Here is a 14,067-nt window from a genome sequence, read left to right as displayed (position 1 = left end):
CCACTCCACCAATAAGAAACTGAGGTCTTGTGGACAACAAATAGTTGCTTGTCCACAAATTTATTTTGTAGCAGTATTTATCCCAGGAATCTGGATAAGAGTTTAGAAAGAGGTGACTGTTGTTAAAGGAACCTAAAGCTCCTTCAGAAACAATGCCACTAATTAGAGAAATCAACCACCCACTTGATGGGATAATTACAAAGAATAGTACATGTGCACATTATACAATGTTGCATTGATCCCCTGACAAACCATATTACGGAGTAAAAGTTTTATAAATACGTTCTAAACCATTGGTGTTACCTGGTAGTAAGTGGTTTTTCACCTCCAATTGGAATCGAAACAAAAGCATCATATGCACTCATCATTGCATTGATCACCTCCTTTTTCGATAGGGTTTCCAAAAGCTTTCGTTATTAGACTTAAAGAGGAAAACTACTCTTTTTGGAGGAGGCTTTATACATATAAATATTAATTACAATTACATAAGACAGTACCTAACTGGCTACTACAATGAATAAAAGTGAATTAAAACACTGGAAAGTATGAGAAAACAAAGAATAAAAAAGATAAATAATAATTAAAAAAAATGAGTTATTTAAATTAGAACATATAAAAAATGTATTATTAATAGTTAATACAGACTGATGCTATTAAGAAGAAGATAAAGAGCCATACCTTTGATTAGATTGAATTTCCATGGATGCAGAGATGAACCGGCGAGGTTCTGCAGACCTTTTCGCCCATAGTGAGTAAAGCAGAGCTTGAGAAAGTCAGAGAACCATAAAAATTAAGAAGAGTGGAGCAGGAATCCCTTATCCCATTACTAATTGTGAAACTCAAAACATTAAGTCCAATTGCTGAAACACTCGAATCAATTATTCCTATGGGAAGGTTTCCCCATACTTGTATTATAATTATGTGGAAACCTTACAGAGGCATTAGAGCAAGATGGAATAGAAATGGAGATTTGTTTGGTCAACGGTATTTTGGAATATTTTATCGGCCATTATTACAGTTACCATGACTACAATAAAATTACCAATGCATTCTATAATGCATTCTTATGCACCTATAATGTTGAATATGAGCTAGTTTCTGAAGGGTGAAAATGCATATTGTATACTTACCAATGCATACTTGTATAAGTGCTACTATGCTTGGTGTGTGTAAACCCACTCATAATGCAATGAAACACCCAAATATAAATAATTAATGCCATGAAACTACAATGTTTTTTACCTCAAAATACTCGAACTTTAGGCAGTAGCCAAATAGTTGGTACTACTAATATCATTTGAACACATTTTGTCATCTAACAAATTAAGACATGTCTATTCAACAATCATCATGACTATAAAGTATTCAATCTCGAATTTACAAAACTGTCAATCCCATTTCACATGAAAACTATAAACCCATTTCATTGCATCATGATCAATAGGTATAAATCCAAATTGGACACGACCCATATCCTAATTTTTGGTTACGCAACAGATTCCTGGATTACGTAAACTTTTTTCAGAGAAATATTCATGGAATTGAAAAGATATTATAAAGATAATAACTAAACCCTGTAAAGTTTAGTACAATAGAGACCCAAAATATTTAAGTCAACAAAAATTGTGGAAATTCTACTCGTATTGTACCACCTAATAAATCATATTATATCAAAAGAAGGCCTATCTTGGCTATCTTTAAGTATTGAAACATTTAACTAGTTCTGTTAGAACTGTACCTAAGTCCATAGACAAAAAAACAATAAAGCTATGCCCCCCATCCATCTCACCTAAAGCAAATTACTGCAAACTAAAGCCTCCATTAACAGAAACGCCACTACGCCAATTAACATTGATGCAGAGTTAATGGTTCCTCAGTCGGTCAAGTAGCAGTCTTAATAATGCATATCAAAAGCATGATAGCCACAGCAGCCTAAATCCAGTACACCAAATACCCTAATTTCTTCTTCATAGCATTAGCAGAAATAAGCCTATTAGTACCACCACTGATGTACACTCTAGCATTGGCTACATTGAGTTCAATGTCATCCATTTGTTCACCTTGTGCATCAACCAGCACTGCCATATCAAGGAAAACTTGGTGTAACTCAGTTAAACTCCTTAACTGCTTCCTGCCTCTCCAAATTCCCTAAATCCAATTCTGTATGACCAGCAAACACCTTAACTTGTCCATTCACGGTACCAACTTATCAATCTCTTCATCGGTTGCTACTTTACCAGTAGCATTATAATACCTCCTCTTCAGACCTTCTTTATGTTCTGTAACAATCCGGTTTCTCAATGCCTGAAAATCATTCATCATGTCTCTTAGTTTAATTCTTAGACCATTTGTGACCAACTTCCGTGTCCTATCAACAGGACTACCTTCACTATAGTAATAATTTGTTTCTTCATTGTAAAATGTTTATGCCTTGGTTTGGAATTTGTTACTGAAGTAATCCCTTTTATATTCCTGTCTTACCTTCAATAGATGGGAAGGAAAGTAGAGACCATAATCCTCCCACTTGACCTCATTCGCCATTTGAAACCTTCTGAATTCAGTGATGCTCAAGAGTATCACCTATGGCAGAATCGCCAACTCAAGATTCTTGAAGTTGGTCTTGTCCGATACCCTTCCATTCCATTAGATAAGTAAATCCTTACGCTATTCGGCTTCGTGAAATAGTTCATGGAAGTGAGATGAAGTCCATTGATACTGGAAAGAACTCTGAAACTATGCGAACTTTATGAAACTGCATCATATCTTTATCATGGAGAACTGCTAATGGAACTACTGCAGACGTCTGTCATTGGGCAGATGGTTTTCTCCTCAATATCTGTTAGAAAAATGATTTGCTCAAATCCATTTGAGATATGAATGAGTAATTTGTCTCCCAAGTTATCCCATATTGATATGAAATGGGTTTCTGAAAAGAAACAGTACGTAAAGTGAGAAAAACCTTTTCAAAAGGATGCACTTGTTCGAAACAGTGCATTATGCCGAAAAAGTGCGACCTTTCGAAATGTGTACTGGTTCAAAATAGTGCATCATGCCGAAAAGGTGTGACCTTTCGAAATAGACACTGGTTCGAAACAGTGTTTTATGCCGAAATGGTGTGTCTTTTCGAAACATGTGATTTTTCAAAGAGTTGCTTACTTTTTCCTAAGAGTCACTGTGTTGTTTCGAAGCTAAGAGGCACCACTCACCTATAAATAGTGAATGAATTTGGAGAGAAAGACACACCAGATCACACAGAGTTCTGATCTTTCTCTTCTCCCCCTGTTCTTAGTCAAATACTATGTTGTGTTCGCTGATTCTATAGAATTGAAGTGCTAGCTTTCTATAGAAGGAAATCCGTTCTATCTTGGGAGACAGTTTCCCATCATCCTTCAAGCATCGTGAGGGGGAAAATCTGTCTTAAGGACATAGTGTATCTACACTAGACTCGGATTTAATTAAGAAGTATAAGACACTTACAAGACAAAAGGTTTGTATAGTTTGGTAATTGGTAAAGAGTAAGTACAATTAAGTTGTATATTCCTAACAACTTAAGACAGATTTTCTTTTTCTTCTTCTTCTTTACCGAACAGAATTTGTTTCTGTTTTCTTCACTTTTTGGGTTATTTAGACTTTGGTACCACTTTTTACACCAATATTAGGAAATAGTACCAGATTTCAAAAAAATTAGAAAATAGTACCACTTCTGTGAGTTGACCGTCAGTTGACCGAAGTCAAACTGTTTCAATCTGTTCTGATTTTCATAATGTCCACAATACCCTCAGGGTTTTTTAGACTTTGGTACCACTTTTTAGACCGATATTAGGAAATAGTACCCTTACGTTGAGGTTGACCAAGTTGGCCGAAGTCGCACTGTTCACAAAACATGCATACCCTCAGGGTTTTTTAGACTTTGGTACCACTTTTTAGACCAATATTATGAAATAGTACCAAATTTCAAAAAAATTAGGAAATAGTACCACTTTTGTCAGTTGACCGAAGTCGCACTGTTTACAAAACATGTATGCCCGAGTTAAATAATTTCACCTCCAGTATTTCATCCTTTATACTTTCGATATTTACCATGCCAACACTACCAAATGTTTATTCCGAATCTACTATTGCCATCTTCACAAAAAGATTTAGGCCAGAACATCGAGAGACAAGATAGTCATGTAAATGTGTAATTGACATGCCATATTATCGTTTTGGGCTGGGCCTAAACCTTGATACAACCGGAACACGGGCTTTCTGAACTATTTATTTATTTTTCCCAAAAGAATTGAATTTTTAAATCAAGAAGAAACCTTTTAGTTACAAAAGGAGACGAGATGTTTAGATTAGGAGCAAAACTTGGGATGTTGAGAATAGGATCAAAGTTTATGAAGCAGATAAAATTGAATATAAATAGTGAAACCAAGAAATATCGTCATCGCGTAGTTAACTGCCCAACTGGCAACGTAGCGGAGGAGGAGATGACCGTGTGCTTTGTTGTGTTTATGAAAGGTAATTACCGCTTGTACGAGTTAAATCCGACCTTTGATACTGGTAGTAGTAAAAGTAAAATTAAATATGTCCCTTGTTTATTATGGGAGCTTCCTTCTTTATGGATTTAGATGTGCTTCAGGAGACTCTAAAGTTTATATTATTGGAGGTCTTGACTGTGATTTCTCTACTACCGAATATCATCATATTATTCATCGAATGTCCAGGTCATTGACACTCTCTCTTTTGGCAAGACTGCTAGTATGAGTGTGGACACTGCAATGTACGATGGCAAGTCTTCGGCTTTCACGGCTATTTTGGATGGGAAAATTTATGTATTCGGTTCTACCGGGGAGCCGTGGGCAGAGGTTTTGATCCGGCTACGAATAGGTGGGAAGGTTTACCTTATCCTTCTGAAAAGGTTATTAACCTTTTAAAGAGTAGGGTTGGTCTGCTCGTAGTTTATGAAAAATAGAAGAAGATTCTTGTGTTCTACAATGGTGTTTGTCAGTGTTATTTTGATGTATCTACTCATTTACGGAAATATGATCTAACCTTGCCTATAAGAAAGGACTGCTATATGAACCGGGGTGGAATTATTGTAGATGACTGTCTATACATGTTTTGTTTGCCTAAAAAAGAATTGTATGTCTATGATCTAGTCCAGGGAAGGCAAGACTTCATTCCGGTGCATGGTTTAGAAAAGGCCGTCGAGTCAATAAATCTTCACGATCGTCGAGCAGGATACACACGTATGTTTCATTTGGAAAACGGAGTGATATGCATGGTCTGGCTTGTAGGGACTTTCTCTTCGTATGATGTGAATTGTGTTGAATATTATCATATTCACTGTTTGAAGTTTCATGTCAACGACAGAGATGGTTGCTTACATGCTGTTGTTGACTGCTGCGTTTACTATTTCCTCAAAGGTTTTGTCGATGTCTCTGATTGCTTTGCAATGTAAGTATTCATGTCTTTGTCTTTCAATTTTAATTTTTCAAGTTTTTCCTGGCGAGTCATAGTTGGTGGTCTTGAGGGAGCTGGAAACACCTTTAGAGGATTTGCATGCTTCAATGATGCAGGAGAACTTCCATAGTCCATCAGTACCGCTTGATGTTGATCTCTCTTGGAATGAACATTTGGCAGTGTTGGGATGGTAAATATCGAAAGCATAAAGGATGAAATACCGGAGGTGAAATACCCAATTATTTAACTCGGGCATGCATGTTTTGTGAACAGTGTGACTTCGGTCAACTGACAGAAGTACTATTTCCTAATTTTTTTGAAATTTGGTACTATTTCCTAATATTGGTCTAAAAAGTAGTACCAAAGTCTAAAAAACCCTGAGAGTATGCATGTTTTGTGACAGTGCGACTTCGGTCAACTTGGTCAACTGACAGAAGTGGTACTATTTCCTTTTTTTTTTAAATTTGGTAGTATTTCCTAATATCGGTCTAAAAAGTGGTACCAAAGTCTAAAAACCCCTGAGGGTATTGTGGACATTATGAAAATCAGAACAGATTGAAACAGTTTGACTTCAGTCAACTCGGTCAACTGACGGTCAACTCACAGAAGTGGTACTATTTCCTAATTTTTTTTGAAATCTGGTACTATTTCCTAATATCGGTGTAAAAAGTGGTGCCAAAGTCTAAATAACCCTCACTTTTTTGGTTTAAGGGAATAACAAAGTGTAGTTGTATTTCAGAATATGGCAACACCACCAGTTACTCTCCTCTGTTGTTATCGTTCTACTTGTTGTTTCCCATTCTCGTTTCCTCATGGGGAGAAGCCCGAAAAGTTCAATGGAACTGATTTCAAGCGCCTTAGCAAATGTAAGATGCTCTTCTATCCGACCACCCTGAACTTGGCAAGGTTTCTATGGGATAAGGCTCCTGATGTAAGTCCTGATGAAACCGACAAGGAGAAGGTTTTGGCCAAGGATGCTTGGTTTCATGCTGATTTCTTGTGTAGAAATTATGTCCTTAGTGGGTTGGCTGACTCATTATACAATGTATATAGTGTGTTCAAGACTGCTAAGGAACTTTGGGATTCGTGGGACAAGAAATACAAGAGTGAAGATGCTGGCATGAAGAAATTCATAGTTGGCAGATTTCTTGATTTCAAAATGATGGATAGTAAGACCGTCATAAGCCAAGTCCAAGAACTTCAAGTAATCCTCCATGATGTCATTCTTTGAATGAATGACCCTAGAGAATCTTTCCAAGTGGCTGCTATGATTGAGAAATTACCACCATCTTGGAAGGATTTTAAGAACTATCTTAAGCATAAACGCAAAGATATGAATCTTGAAGAACCGATTGTTCGCCTAAGGATAGAGGAAGATAACCGCCTATCTGAGAAGAAGGGCAAGGATCCCATGGTGGCAAAGGCCAATGTTGTGGAAGGATCAAGTGCTAAGGAAAAGAGGAAGCACCAAGACAAAGCTCAAGGTGAAGAGAGTAGCACGCCTACTAAGTTCAAGGGCAAGTGCTACTAACGTGGGAAGAAAGGCGGACATAAGGCAAGTGAATGTCGCAAGCCAAAGAAGTACAAGAAGAAAAAGATCAAGCAAATGTGACAATGGACACGCTTTCTGATAATGTTAATAAGATGAACCTATCTGCTGTGGTTTCTGAATGTCTCATGATTGGAAATGAAAGGGAATGGTGGGTGGATACTGGTGCTACTCGCCACATATGCTCCAACAAGTCGATGTTCACGACTTATCATGCTGTGGAAAAGAAAGAACAACTCTTTATGGGAAACTCTTCTACATCCAAGGTTGAAGGCAAAGGAAAGGTGGTGATGAGGTTGACTTCTGGGAAGGAACTAACTCTGAATGAGGTGCTCTATGTGCCTGACATTCGCAAGAACTTGGTTTCTGGGTCGCTGCTGAGCAAGAATGGCTTTAAGTTAGTCTTTGTTTCTGATAAATTTGTACTAACTAAGAATGATGTATTCGTGGGAAAGGGCTATCTTCAGGATGGGCTCTTTAGGATGTCTTGTTTTACTATTGCGCCAAAGAGTGCCAATAAAGTTGAATCTTCTGTTTACTTGATTGAGTCTTCACATGTATGGCATGGTAGATTAGGACATGTTAATTATGATACCTTGCGTATATTAATTAATTTGGACTATATACCAAAATTAAAAATAGACCCACACCATAAATGTGAAACTTGTGTAGAATCCAAGTTGACCAGATCATCCTTTCATTCCATTGAAAGAAGTACTGAACCTCTAGACTTAATAATAACATGATATATGTGATCTTAAATGCGTGCAAACTAGAGGTGGTAAAAGTATTTCATTACTTTTATTGACGATAGCACTAGATATAGTTATGTTTACTTGTTGAGAAGTAAAGATGAGGCAATTGAAGTGTTCAAACACTATAAAAATGAAGTTGAAAATCAACTAAGCAAAAAGATTAAGACTATAAGGAGTGATAGAGGAGGTGAATATGAATCACCTTTTGAAGGTTTCTGTTCTGAACATGGAATCATTCATCAAACTACGGCTCCTTATTCACCTCAATCAAACGGTATTGCGAACATAAAAAAAAACGAACTCTAAAAAGAGATGATGAACGCTTATGTTGTTAAGTTCTGGTTTACCCCAGAATTTGTGGGGGGAAGCTTTGTTTTCCGCCAATTACATTCTCAACAAGATTCCTAACAAGAAGACGCTTAAAACATCATACGAATTGTGGAAAGGCCATCAGACTTCCTACGAATTCTTAAAAGTGTGGGGGTGTCTTGCTAAAGTAGAAGTCCCTAAACCTAAGAAGGTGAAGATAGGACCCAAGACTATTGATTGTGTATTCATTGGATATGCAAACAATTAATAGTAGTGCATATCGTTTTCTGGTTCATAAATCAGAAATTCAAGATATACATGTTAATACGATTATTAAGTCAAGGAATGCTTCATTCTTTGAAAAGACGTTTCCGTATAACATGTGTATAGAGTCAAGTTCAACAAAGAGAACTTTAGATGCTACAACTAGTAACCATCCTACACAAAGTTTAAATTGAGGAGGAACCTAGACGTAGCAAAAGGTCAAGGACGTCAACATCTTTTGGACCTTATTTTCTAACATACTTGTTGGAAAATAATCGTCAAACGTTCAAGGAGGCAATGTTATCTCCAGAAGCTACTTATTGGAAAGAAGCAATAAATAGCGAGATTGAATCCATAATGCAAAATCATACATGGGAATTGGTGGATTTACCACCAGGTTGCAAGACTTTGGGATATAAGTGGATATTCACAAAGAAATTTAAGATTGATGGATCAATCTACAAGTATAAAGCTAGACTAGTGGTTAAAGGCTTTAGACAAAAGGAAGGATTGGATTATTTTTACACTTATTCTCCAGTTACAAGAATAACTTCCATAAGGATGCTAATAGCAATAGCATCAATACATGGATTAGAGATACATCAAATGGATGTAAAGACGACATTCTTGAATTGTGAGTTAGATGAAGAAATATACATGGAACAACCCAAAGGGTTTATTGCTCCTGGACAAGAAAGGAAAGTTTGCAAGCTTGTTAAATCCTTATATGGATTAAAGCAAGCACCTAAGCAATGGCATGAGAAATTTGACAATGCAATGTTGTCAAACGGTTTCAAAATAAACGAAGTGTGACAAGTGTGTCTATGTCAAAAGCACTCAAAAGGGATGTGTCATTGTTTGTCTCTATGTAGACGATATGCTAATTTTGGGTAGTAATATGGATGTCATAAAATCTACCAAACAAATGTTGTCTAGTAAGTTTGACATGAAAGATTTAGGCGTTGCTGATGTTATCCTAGGAATTAAGATCTCTAGGATGGAGGATGAACTTGTTCTATCACAATCTCATTACATTGAGACGATTCTTGACAAGTTCAAGAAATATAACATCACACCAAAAAGGTCACCAGTTAACGTAAATCTTCATTTAGCAAAAAATACTGGAGATAGCATATCTTTACTAGAATACTCTCGTATACTTAGTAGTTTAATGTATGTCATGAACTATACAAGGCCTGACATAGCATACTCTGTGAGCAAGCTAAGTCGATATACGAGTAATCCTGGCAGAGATCATTGGACTGCCATATTGAGAGTTTTGGGATACTTAAAGTATACTCAGAATTTTGGTTTGCACTATACAAGATATCCAGCCGTTCCAGAAGGGTACTGCGATGCTAATTGGATATCTGACACTAAAGACTCAAAGTCCACAAGTGGATATGTCTTTACACTTGGAGGTGTAGCTGTTTCTTGGAAATCCTCAAAACAAACGTGCATAGCGAGGTCCACTATGGAATCAGAATTCATAGCATTGGACAAGGCTAGAGAAGAAGCAGAGTGGCTTCGAAATTTCTTAGAGGATATTCCAAACTGGGCTAAACTCGCGTGCCCGGAAGTGTGTATACATCGTGATGCCTAATCTGCTATTGGTAGAGTTAATGAGTAGCATGTTAACGGGAAGTCTCGACACATACGTCGTAGACATAACACCGTTAGACAATTGCTCTCAAATGGAGTTATCTCAATCGACTATGTAAGGTCAAAATATAACATTGTGGATCCGCTTACAAAAGGTTTAACAAGAGAGCAAGTAGAAAGATTATCAAGGGGAATGGGCTTAAAGCCTTTGAGATAATCAACCAAGAGTCATCATAATGGAAAAACCAACCTAGTTGACTGGAGATCCCAAGATCTAGGTTCAATGGGCCAACTGAATTATGTTTGTGACTCAGTTAGCACTGGAGAGTAATATTATACTCTAACCCATTCCTATATAAGACAGTGCATATCTGCCGCGAGAACCAGGATAAGTCAAGCTTTTAATGATTTACTATATCTTGGAAAGTTATGTTATCCAAGTGGAGTATTGCAGGATACTCTTTATAGAAATCACCTATGTTAGTGCGAAGTGGGGCCGCTTCTATGAGAATTTTAAAGGCAAACGTCTCAAAAGTACTATCTGAAACCAAGAAGTGTTCAAGGCCAAAATGAACACAAATGTGAGAACCAACAGTATTCGAGAAGGTACTGCGTGAAGATGATTGTCTAGGTTTATACAAATGGCTGATAGTACAAGGACATTAATTGAAGTCTACTGATCGTCCAATTAAATCCGATCGTCTTTCACTAAGGCAAGTTCAAGGCCTCCCATGCTACTTGACCTGATGCGGTATATTTTCATTTGTAAAAGAACAGAAATCCGATGTTTATGATAGAAGAAGCCAAATTTTCATTCATGTGGGGGATTGTTAGAAAAATGATTTGCTCAAATCCATTTGAGATATGAATGAGTAATTTGTCTCCCAAGTTATCCCATATTGATATGAAATGGGTTTCTGAAAAGAAACAGTACGTAAAGTGAGAAAAACCTTTTCAAAATGATGCACTTGTTCGAAACAGTGCATTATGCCGAAAAGGTGCGACCTTTCGAAATGTGCACTGGTTCGAAATAGTGCATCATGCCGAAAAGGTGTGACCTTTCGAAATAGACACTGGTTTGAAACAGTGTTTTATGCCGAAATGGTGTGTCTTTTCGAAACATGTGACTTTTCAAAGAGTTGCTTACTTTTTCCTAAGAGTCACTGTGTTGTTTCGAAGAGGCACCAATCACCTATAAATAGTGGATGAATTGGGAGAGAAAGACACACCATCATCACACGAGTTCGATCTTTTCTCTTCTCCCCGTTCTTAGTCAAATACTATGTTGTGTTCGCTGATTCTATAGAATTGAAGTGCTAGCTTTCTATAGAAGGAAATCTATTCTATCTTGGGAGACAGTTTCCCATCAACCTTCAAGCACCATGAGGGGGAAAATCTGTCTTAAGGACATAGTGTGTCTACACTAGGCTTGGATTTAATTAAGAAGTACAAGACACTTACAATACAAAAGGTTTGTATAATTTGGTAATTGGTAAAGAGTAAGTACAATTAAGTTGTATATTCCTAACAATATCAACCTGTATGTCTCTCTCCTATGCTTAGTCTTCGACCATAAAGATGAGACTTTAGTTCTCGATGAGATTGATGAGTTATTAGAGCTCATGAAGAAGACATGGTCAACACTACATTAGACTGGTCAAGAGATTCCAATCTTACTTTAATGATCTTCGCCTTGCGAAGGACAGTAACCATATTAGAATCCATTCGATCTCTTAACCCTCGAAGGACTTTGGCACTGTGTGTCGATTTCGTCTCTTCGTTTAATTCTTGTAGATCAAAAAGTAGAGTGGAAATCGCTTCCATCTCAGTCTTTACTGCACTGACTTCTTCAAAGAATTTAGTAAGGTTCTACCAAAAGTGCGAGACTGGTTGCTGCAATAGAATCGAATGCTAAAAAAGAAAAAGAAAAACTACATATTCTTTAGACTAAATTAGATTGGGGGGAAATCAAAAAATAAAATTTTAGATTTGAGGTTTTCTTTTAAACAGGATAGAAAGAAAAAAGACCATGGGGTTGAGTACGGTAATAGGTTTTTAGTAGAATGTGTATAAAGTTTATTTAATTTGCTATTTGTTTTTTTTTTACTTTGAGGAGTCCATAGAAAATTAAGAATAGATTAGGGAGATTTAAACAAATCTGGGGAGGTGTCACTAATTATTATTCCATCCGATTTTTTCGGAGCCAATTATATTGCTCGGGGTGCAAAATTGAGCGATATGGTGAGGAGAGAGAATGTGCGCGAGCGTTTATATATATTATATATATATATATATTAGCCATAAACTCTGAGCTGTCCCCACCTGCTCCATGATCCTGGGTCAAAAAACTGGTGGCATTGCTAAATATCTAGTTTTTTACCGATTTTTTAATTTTTCTCCCATACCAATTAAATTACCAAATTGACCGATTAAGCGATCAAGTCGAGATGACCGATTCTCACTAAATTGAGAACGCAAAAAAAGAATTCATGCAAATGAATTTTTTTTTTCTTTTGATTATTTTGAGCAGTACGAGAGGTCAAGTTTTATAGAAAATAATGCACTTTTTCGGAGAGACGCAGCGGTTTGGTTTGGAAAGGCACTACTGTTAAAAAAAAAAATCAAAATTCAGTTATGGTCATTAGTCTTTATGAATTAGTTTATTGAAGAAGAAAAAATAGTCAAAGTGGGTAACGTACTTTTCCAAAAAAATTCAATTTGGGTAACATTTTTTTTTCTCGTCAATTTGGGTAACGTACTTATTAAATTTGTCATTCCAGATAATCTGTTAACTTGCCATTCAAATTAGCCGATGTGGCAGTCATTTTTTAACTGAATTAAATATAAATTGATATATTACACATGTAAAAATGACTGCCACATAGGCTGATTTGAACGGCAAGTTAACGATGACACCCCGGAATGACAAATTTAATAAGTACGTTATCCAAATTGACGAGAAAAAAAATACGTTACCCAAATTGAATTTTTCGGGAAAATACGTTACCCACTTTGGCTATTTTTTCATTGAAGAATGAATTAATTTTTTTCACGAGCTCCATATATAGTTACTCCTTATGCTACTCCATTTGGTGTAAGGGCATCTCCAATGCCTATTACTCCATTTGATTTAATCCGATGGTTGAAAAGTTTTAGGAATTTTGTTTTGAATACTTCCATTGATTTGTCTAATTTGCAAACTTGAATATTGTTATTCAGGGTTCCCCATATATATTCCCAGTTTGTTGGAAAAGAAATGAAAATCGATCACCAATACAAAAGTCCAATCCCCAAGAATTTAAAGTGATAATTTGACGGTTCAAGTCTAATTGATGTTATACCACCTAAACCAAAATTGCCCCTAATACTTTGATTTGAAAAATTGAATGACCCTAAAATATAAACACTATCTCATTTTGCCTATAGTTAGAGCCAAATGTGGAGGTATCAACTATCTAACTGCATCCGTGGAGGCAAATTTGTAATTTCAGATGCGGATGCGGCGCGACAGTGGTAGTATCACGTGACATTGGTAGTGTCGCATGGGGGGGTTTTTTTTGGCGGATACCAGGGGCGGATCTATGAGTTGGCTGACCCGGGCTGTAGCCCCTTCCTAACTTTGCTCAAAAACCAAAAATACAGTGGTAACTGTTCAAAAAAAAAAAAAAAAAAGTAGTGAGAATTAGTGTTAGTATCCCCCCCTATTGTTGAATCTTGCATCCCCTGCTATCGACATCGACAACATTAGCCCAAAGGAAGAATATCATAGTGCTGGGTTTGACAGTGAGAATGAAGAATTTCTTCTACGATCAACAAATGAGTTCGCAAACTTTGCAAGCAAGACAACCAATCTTTATGATAAGGAGGATAATGAGTCTAGACAAACCAGGGACACCAATGTACAGGTAGAACTAGTTCTTGAAGTGGGCATGGAGGGGCCAACTATTCAAGAGTGTAGGAGGTACTTAACAAATTAAAGTATTGTATTATCAATAAGTTCGAAGTTAGGAAACCGAAAAACTTAACGAGGGGTATAGAATTAGAGCCTACTGTAAAGCAGAAGAGTGCCCATGGATGACATGTTTTAGAAAGAAGCCAAACGAGTTTACTATGAAGTTGAGAAAAATTGTTCCTGAACAT

General features: G+C 36.7%; 1 pseudogene; it reads right to left on the bottom strand.

Moving 5' to 3' along the window:
- Nucleotides 1-1,775: 1,775 nt before the first annotated feature.
- On the bottom strand, nucleotides 1,776-12,258 carry LOC147521077 (syntaxin-112 pseudogene; annotated as a pseudogene).
- Nucleotides 12,259-14,067: the final 1,809 nt, after the last annotated feature.

This window comes from Coptis chinensis, chromosome 1 (genome assembly GCF_015680905.1).
Source record: "Coptis chinensis isolate HL-2020 chromosome 1, ASM1568090v1, whole genome shotgun sequence".
Lineage (NCBI taxonomy): Eukaryota > Viridiplantae > Streptophyta > Magnoliopsida > Ranunculales > Ranunculaceae > Coptis > Coptis chinensis.
This window is presented reverse-complemented; position numbering and strand designations above follow the sequence as displayed.